The sequence below is a fragment of the Ornithorhynchus anatinus genome, unplaced genomic scaffold (assembly GCF_004115215.2).
Source record: "Ornithorhynchus anatinus isolate Pmale09 unplaced genomic scaffold, mOrnAna1.pri.v4 scaffold_658_arrow_ctg1, whole genome shotgun sequence".
Classification (NCBI taxonomy): domain Eukaryota; kingdom Metazoa; phylum Chordata; class Mammalia; order Monotremata; family Ornithorhynchidae; genus Ornithorhynchus; species Ornithorhynchus anatinus.
Genome location: NW_024396905.1, coordinates 58389 through 64527, shown reverse-complemented (window position 1 = coordinate 64527; position 6139 = coordinate 58389).

Below are 6139 nucleotides of genomic sequence, written 5' to 3'. Positions count from 1 at the left end.
CTCCACGGCCTTCCAGGCCTAGCCCCAAAGCCTTCGTGTTCCAGGATTGGCTTCCCTGCCTTTGCCTTCTGGCCCTGGCCTCAAAGCCTTCTCGTTCCAGATTTGGCCCCCCTGCCTTTGCCTTCCAGGCCTGGCCCTGAACCCTTCTCATTCCAGGTTTGCGCCCCCCCCCCCCGCCCCGGCCCCCTGCCCCACACTTTTGCCTTCCCTGCTTGCCTGCCTGCCTTTGCCTTCCAGGCCTGGCGCCGAACCCTTCCTGTTCGAGGTTGGGCTTCCCCACCTTGGCCTTCCCGGCCTGGGCCCTAACCCTTCTAGTTCAAGTTTTGGTCCCCCCACCTTTGCCTTGCCGGTTGGGCCATCCCACCTTTGCTTTCCACGTTGGGCCCCCCACCCCCGAGTCTTGGCCTTCCAGGCCTGGCCCTGAACTCTTCTTATTCCAGGTTGGGTCCCTGGGCCTTTGAGTTCCCGGCCTGGCCCCAGACCTTTGCCTTCCAGGCCTGTCCCTGAAGACTTTTCATTCCAGGTTTGGCCCCAAATCCTTCTCATGCCAGATTTGACCCCCCTGCTTTTGCCATCCTGGCCTGCTCCCCCGTCTTCGCCTTATAGGCCAGACCCGAACCCTTCTCGTTCGAGGTTGGCTTTCCCCGCCTTTGCCTTCCTGGCCTGGGCCCGAAGTCTTCTAGTTCAACGTTGGGCCTTCCCACCTTTGCCTTGCAGGTTGGGCCATCCCGCCTTTGCTTTCCACATTGGGCTCCCCCACCCTTGGCCTTCCAGGCCTGGCCCCGAACTCTTTTCATTCCCGATTGGGCCCCTGCGCCTATGAGTTCCAGGGCCTTGCCCCCAGGCCTTTGCCTTCCAGGCCTAGCCCCAAAGCTTTCTCGTTCCAGGTTTGGCCTTCCCGGCCTGGCCCCGAAGCCTTCTATTTTCAGGTTGGGTCCCCCGGCCTTTGCCTTCCCGATCTGGCCCGAACCCTTTTCGTTCCAGGTTGGTCCCACCCTCCTTTGCCTTCCAGGTTGGTCTCCCCCGTCATTTCCTTCCAGGCTTGGCCCCAAAGCCTTCTCGTACCAGGTTGGGCCCCTGTACCTTTGCCCTCCAGGTTTGGGTCCCCCCACCTTTGCCTTCCAGGCCTAGGCCCGAAGCCTTCTCATTCCAGGTTTGGTCCCCCCACCTTTGCCATCCAGGACTGACCCCAAACCCTTCTCATGACATTTTGGGACCCCCAGCCTTTGTCTTCCAGATTGCCCCTCCCGGCCTTTGCCTTGTAGGTTTGGCCCCAAACCCTTTTTGTTCCTGTTTGCCCACCCACAACCCCAGTCTTTGTTTTGGAGGTTTGGCCCCACATCCTTTTCGTTCCAGTTTGGGTTCCCTAGCCTTACCTTGAAGGTATGGTCCGAACCCTTTTCGTACCCGTTTGGGGTCCCCTGCTTTTGACTTCCATGACTGGACTCAAACCCTTCTAGTTCATTTTAGGACCCCGAACCTTCGTCTTCTTCCAGATTTTCCCCTGAGCCTTTGCCTTGCAGGCCTGGCTCTGAACAATTTTCATTCCACTTTCATTCCAAAGGCTCCTCCAGCCTTTGACTTGCAAGTTTGGCCCCGAACCATTTTGGCTCCATTTTGGGACCCCTAGCCTTTGCCTTGCAGGTTTGGCCCTGAACCGGTCTCGTTCCATTTTGGGTCCACTAGCCTTCTCCTTGCAGGCCGGTTCCCAAACACTTTTTGTTCCAGTTTGGGTCCCCCAGTTTTTGCCTTCCAATTTTGCCCCCGCAGCCTGTGTCTTGCAGGCTTGGCCTCCAACCCTTTTCGTTCAAGTTTTGCCCCCCAGTCTTTGCCTTGCAGGTTTGACCCCAAACCCTTTTCCTTCCAGTTTGGACCCTGCAATTTTTGCCTTGCAGCTTTGGCCCCAAACGCTTTTTGTTCCAGTTTGGGACCTGCAGCCTTTGCCTTGCAGGTTGCCCTCCCCACCCCCCCAGCCTTTGCCTTGCAAGTTTGACCCCGGACCCTTTTCATTATAGTTATGACCCCACAGCTTTTCCCTTGCAGGTTTGGCCCCGAATACTTTTCGTTCCAATTTTAGGCTCTGCAGCTTTTGCCTTGGAGGTTTGCCCCCCAACCTTTGTCTTGCAGGTTTGGTCCCGAAGCTTTTTCATTCCAGTTTCGGCCCTGCAGTGTTTGCCTTTCAGGTTTGACCCTGAACCATATTGGTTCCAGTTTAGGCCCCGCAACCTTTGCCTTACTGGTTTGGCCCCCAATCCTTAAAGTTCCAGTTTGGCCCCCTCAGAGTTTGCCTTGCAGATTTGTCCCGAACCCTTTTCGTTCAGGTTAGGGGCCCCGCAGCCTTTGCTTTGCAGGTTTGGCTCTCAACCCTTTTTGTTCTTGTTTGGTCCCCTCAGGGATTGCCTTGCAGGTTTCTCCATGAACCTTTTCCGTTTCCGTTTGGGTCCCTCAGCCTTTTCCCCATCCTAACCATTTCCCCTCCCCCAACATTCTCCCTTAGCCTAATGTTTTCCCCTAACCTAATGTTTCCCCTAGCCTAATCTTTCCCCTACCCTAACCTTTTCCCCTAGCCTGACCTTTTTCCCTCGCCAAACCTTTTTCCCTCGCCAAACCTTTTTCCCTAGCCTAACCTTTCCCCTCGAATAACCTTTTCCCCTAGCTTAACTCTTCCCCTAGCCCAACCTTTTCCCTTGGCCTAACCTTTTCCCATAGAATAATCTGACCCCTAGCCTAACCTTTTCCCTTAGCCTAAACTTTTCCCTTGGCCTATTCTTTCCACTGACCTAACCTTTTCCACCGGCCTAACCTTCTCCCTGGCCTAACCTTGTCCCCTAGCCTAACGTTTTTCTTAGCCTATTCTTTCCCCTAATCTAATCTTTTCCCCTAGCCTTAGTTTTTCCTACGGCCTAATCATTACCCCTTGCCTAACCTTTTCCCCGGCCTAAATTTTCCCTTGCCTAATCATTCCCCCTAGCCTATCTTTTTGCCTGGCCTAACCTTTTCCACTAGTCTAACCTTTACCCAGCCTAACGTTTTGGCCTAGCCTAACCTATCCCTTGGGCTAACCTTTACCCTTAGCCTAACCTTTCCCCTAGCCTAATGTTTTTGCCTATCCTAACATTTTCCCCTACTTAACCTTTTCCCCTGGCCTAAGCTTTTCCCCTAGACTAAACCTTTCCCCTAGCCCAACGTTTTCCCCTAGCCTAACCTTTCCCCCCTCCTAACCATTTCCCCTTCCCCAACTTTCTCCTTTAGCCTAATATTTTCCCCTAACCTATCGTCTCCCCTAACCTAATCATTCCCCTAGACTGAACTTTTTCCCTTGCCTAACATTTTGTCCTAACCTAAACTTTTCCCCTTGCCTAACCTTTTCCCATAGAATAACCTGACTCCTAGTCTAACCTTTCTCCTAGGCTAGCCTTTTCCCTTGGCCTATCTTTTCCCCTGACCTAACCTTCTCGCTGGCTTAACGTTTTCCCCTCGCCTAAACTTTTCACCTAGCCTAACGTTTTCCCCTAGCTTAACCTTTCCTCTAGCCTAACGTTTTCCACTACCCTAAACTTCACTCTGGCCTAAACCTTTCCCCTAGCCTTAACTTTTCCCGTGGCCTAAACATTTCCCCTGGTCTAACCTTTTCCCCTGGTCTAACCTTTTCCCTTGGCCTAACCTTTTCCCCTAGCCTACCCTTTTCCCCTGGCCTAACGTTTTTTCCTTGACTAATCTTTTCCCTTGGCCTATCCTTTTCCCTGAAATAACCTTTTCCCCAGGCATAAACATTTCCCCTCGTCTAACCTTTTCTCCTGGCCTAAATTTTTCCCGGGCCTAACATTTTACCCTAGCCAAACCTTTTCCCCTACCCCAACGTTCTCCCCATGCCTAATATTTTCCCTTAAAAGAATGTTTTCCCTAGCCTAACCTTTTCTCCTAGCCTAATGGTTTTCCCTCGACTAAACTTTTCCTCTAGACTTAACTCTTTCTCTAACCTAACCTTTTCCCTTAGCCTAACGTTTCCCCTTTCCTTTTCCCCTAGCTTAACCTTTTCCCCTAGCCTCCCCTTTTCCCTTGGCCTATCCATTTCCCTGACCTAACCATTTCCCTTGGCCTAACCATTTCCCCTGGCCTAACCTTTTCCAATAGACTAACCTTTTCTTCTAGCCTAACATTTTCCCCTGGCCAAACGTTTTCCCAAAGCCTGACCTGACACCTATCCTTTCCCCTAGCCTAATGATTAACTTTTTCTCCTGACCTGTTTCCCCTGGCCTATTTCCCCTGGCCTGTTTCCCCTGGCCTAAGCTGTTTCCCCTGCCTAACCTTTTCCCCCTGCCTTAACTTTTCTACTAACCTAACATTTTCCCCTAGCCTAAACTTTTCCCCTTGCCTAACCTTGTCCCATAGAATAACCTGACCCCTAGTCTAACCTTTCTCCTAGGCTAGCCTTTTCCTTTGGCCTATCCTTTCCCCTGACCTAACCTTCTCGCTGGCCTAATGTTTTCCCCTCGCCTAAACTTTTCACCTAGCCTAATGTTTTCCCCTAGCCTAACCTTTCCCCTAGCCTAACGTTTTCCACTACCCTAAACCTCACTCTGGCCTAAACCTTTCCCCTAGCCTTAACTTTTCCCCTGGACTAAACATTTCCCCTGGCCTAACCTTTTCCCCTGGCCTAACCTTTTCCCCTGGCCTAACCTTTTCCCCTGGCCTAATCTATTCCCCTAGCCTAACCTATTCCCCTAGGCTAACCTCTTGCCCTGGCCTAACCTCTTCCCATGGCCTCACCTTTTCATATAGCCCAACCTGTCCCTAGCCTAACCTTTATTGTAGCCTAAACTTTTCCCCTAAACTAACCTTTTCCCTTGGCTTATCCTTTCCCCGACCTAACCTTTTATCCTGGCCTAACCTTCTCAATGGCCTAACCTTCTCCCTGGCCTTACCTTTTCCGCTGGTCTAAACTTTTCCCCTGGTCTAAACCTTTCCCTTGGTCCAACCTTTTCCCCTAGCCTAAACTTTTCCACTAGCCTAACCTTTCCCCTAGCCTATTTTTTCCCCTAGCCTAACCTTTTCCCCTAGGCTTACTTTTTCACTTTCCTAACATTTCCCCTTACCCTGACATTCTCCCCTAGCCAAAAATTTCCCCTAACCTTATGTTTCCCCTACCTAATCTTTCCCCTAGCCTAACCTTTATCCTTCACCTAACCTTTTCCCCTAGCTTATCAACTTCCCACAGTCTAACCTTTTCCCACAGTCTAACCTTTCCCCACAGTGTAACCTCTTTCCCTAGCCTAACATTTCCCCTCACCTAACCATTCCACTCACCTAACCTTTTGCCTTAGCCTATTTTCCCTGATGTAATATTTTCCACTGCCCTAAGCTTTTCTGCTGGCCTAAGCTTTTCCCTGGCCTAAGCTTTTCCCTTAGCCGAAAGTTTTCCCCTAGCCTAACGTCTCCCTGGCCTATCCTTTTCACCTAGCCTAACCTTTTCCCCAGCATATCATTTTCCCCAGCCTAACCATTTACCATAGCCTAACCTTTTCCCCTAGCTTAAACATTTCCCCTAGACTAACCTTTCCCTTGCAAAATCTTTCACCTGACCTAATCTTTTCCCCTTGCTAATCCATTTCCCATAGCCACCCTTTTCCCTGGCCTAACCTTTTCCCCTAGCCTAAACATTTCTCTGAAACTAAACTTTTCCCCTGGCCTAAGTTTTTCCCTGGCCTAACCTTTTCCCCTAGTGTAACCTTTACCCCTAGCCTAAAAATTTACCATAGCCAAACCTTTTCCTGACCTCCCCCTTTTCCCCAGATCAACCATTTTCCATAACCTACCCTTTCCCTGGCCTAACCTTTTCCCCTAGCCTAACCTTTTCCCCTAGACTAAGGTTTTTCCCTGGCCTAACTTTTTCTCCTGCCTAAGCTTTTCCCCTACCCTACCCTTTTCCCCTAGCCTAACCTTTTCCATGACCTAAGTTTTCCCAGCCTAACCTTTTCTCTGGCCTACGCTTTTCCCCTAGCCTAACCTTTTCCATGATCTAAGCTTTTCCCCGCCTAACCTTTTCCCCTAGCCTAATCGTTTCCCCAAGCTTAACCTTATCCCTAGCCTAAGCTTTTCCCCAACCCAACCTTTACACCTAGCCTAACCTGCTTTTCCC